Source organism: Mizuhopecten yessoensis, unplaced genomic scaffold, assembly GCF_002113885.1.
Source record: "Mizuhopecten yessoensis strain PY_sf001 unplaced genomic scaffold, ASM211388v2 scaffold7701, whole genome shotgun sequence".
NCBI lineage: Eukaryota > Metazoa > Mollusca > Bivalvia > Pectinida > Pectinidae > Mizuhopecten > Mizuhopecten yessoensis.
In genome coordinates, this window is record NW_018407179.1 from 69,572 (window position 1) to 72,063 (window position 2,492).

Consider the following 2,492-nt stretch of genomic DNA (forward strand, 5'->3'; position numbering starts at 1 on the left):
TCGTTCGGTGAGCGTCCGTCCTGCGTTCGAACAGTGTCCAGCACGAAGCTGGTCATCGTCCGTATTGTGCTAGTGTTTTTCGACTGTATCGGCTTTAGCAGCCGAATCCATATAGATCGGCTTTAGCAAACGAATCGTATCGATTGGATTTTCCGATAGTCTTTTTGACGGCCGTTTTTGTCTACCTGATATATCTTCCGCTGATTACCTACTGTCGGCATTCTCCATGACGTTCAATCAGCCACTTTCAACAAATATATACAAAAAAAAATGTATTATGGTTGCAAATATATCTTTTTAATATTTTACCTTTCTCTCTTCAGTCGTCTTTCCCTCGCTTAAGCGGTGGTCGGGTGAAGCAGTGGATAGCTAGTGCAATTTACTATTCACCAATGCGGCCGCGGTTCGATTCCCTGATCGGAAGTGAACAGGTATGGAGTAACTTGCCGACTACGTTTGTTTTCTCAAGATTCTCCGGTTTCCTCCCACAGTAAGATCCCCGCGTGCTAACACCCGGGGGAAAGGAGAGCTATTAGTAAAATGAATAAAGTTTGTTTTAGTGGCGAACCAGGCACTAGTATTCCTCTGGTCTATAAGTCTATTCGACGGCTTTCTAAAGCAAATGCTTAAACTCACTCGATCATATAGCACGTGGTATAATGTGCGATAGCCTAAGTCCCTGTTCGAAGGGAGCAAGTAACACCAGGTACAGTTGGCCACTAAAGGGTTGGTTGGGGTGTCGGTGGATAAATCAGGATTTCCACTTTCTGTTCCCGGTTTGTTTGTTTGCCCACGGGGTTTTCGCACTAGTACATATGTGAATCTATAAGACCAAATACCAATGCGAGTCAAGAAACGAGTGTCTTCTCAATAGCCAATATCTGGGTGTTTTGTTCTATAGAGGCACGAAATAAGCAATCTAAATATGTGATACAGGTTATATTCATTTTACCAAGTGAGTCCAAAGCAGACTTTAATTACGGTCAAAACAATAACAGTTCCTGTATACAAGTTAAATCTATATTGTTCATAAGTTAGCAATGTTAGAATTTTCTCTTTTCCCCCTTTTAATGTTACTTATAACACTTTTATATATCAACATATTTGGTCTATAGCAGTTTAAGTGTTAAACTTTTTTTTTCTAGTTTCATGTATGTTATAATTGATAAAAAAAACATCAATGTGTATATGGCAAGATAGAAAAGTTATGCATGAAATTGTAACAACATAATTGTTTTTTTAACAAAAACCAAAACACGTTTCAATGACTCGTACGGTATGTACTCTGTCACCTTCATCAGGCAAATGACTAATGAAGCATATGCACACAAAGGTGTAAATCTGGAGCAAGAAGCATTAGCCACTGCCCCATGGAATGCAAGCATAGTATATTGAAACGATATGTTGACGTCATAATTGAGATAAGCAAGAAGGGGTCACAGCAGGCTTTGACCACACACATCAACATCATAGATGCCACTAACAACATCAAATTTACATGTGAGGAAGAAACCAATGGCATAATGCCCTTCCTAAACACTCTATTGGTAAGAAAAGAAGACATAACCGTAAAGATATTGGTCTTTAGAAACAAAGACCCATAAGAACCAATACCTGAGCTTCAAATCTCACCATCCGCTGTACCAGAAGTTAGGCGTCGTAGGCACATTGTTGATGGCATACAGTAGTCACATAACAACAGGACAAAACACGAGAGAAGAATCACATCGCTAGGGCAATGAGAGCATGTGCATATCCGGAATGGGCCCTAAAACGGGTACAAAAACAGTATCAAAGAAAGGGGAAGAACAGGAAAGGACAAATTAAGGATAAGAACAGAAATAAAGGTCCAATGGTCAGCCCATATATAAAGGGTATATCCGAAACCATCCAGAGGATATATCGTGGTCACGGCATAGCAACAACCATGAAGCCCCAACAGACGCTTCGTAATATCCTAGTACACCCTATGGATAAACACCTAAAGAAAACGTCGCATAATGCGTATACAAAATCCGATGCATCCAATGTCTTTTTAATAATACGGATTTTCTGAGTAAAACCTATTATGAAAATATCTCAACTGTATTATTAAGGGTAGAATAAAAAATACAGTGCCCCGGGTGAGGATCGAACTCACGACCTTCAGATTGCTCTGTGTTATGTTATTATGAGACTTACGCGCTACCTAATGCTGGTACTGAGGTATTTGTTAAATTTTCGTAACAATTCATAATTTCGAATTATCTGAAAAATGTATAAACAAAGATAGAAAGAAAAAAAGATATGAATGCGTAATGCAAGGTCAAAACATACTTTGTTTTTGGACATTTATTACAGGCCATATAAAAGGATAACGGAAATGTAGTTTGACAGGTAACAAAGTCACCTGGTAACTATGAACATTCCAACCAGATACTTTGCTTTAGTTTTGAATCAGTTGTATGCAATGTTTATGTGAAGACAGGTAGGAAATGTATGTGCCTTGACAT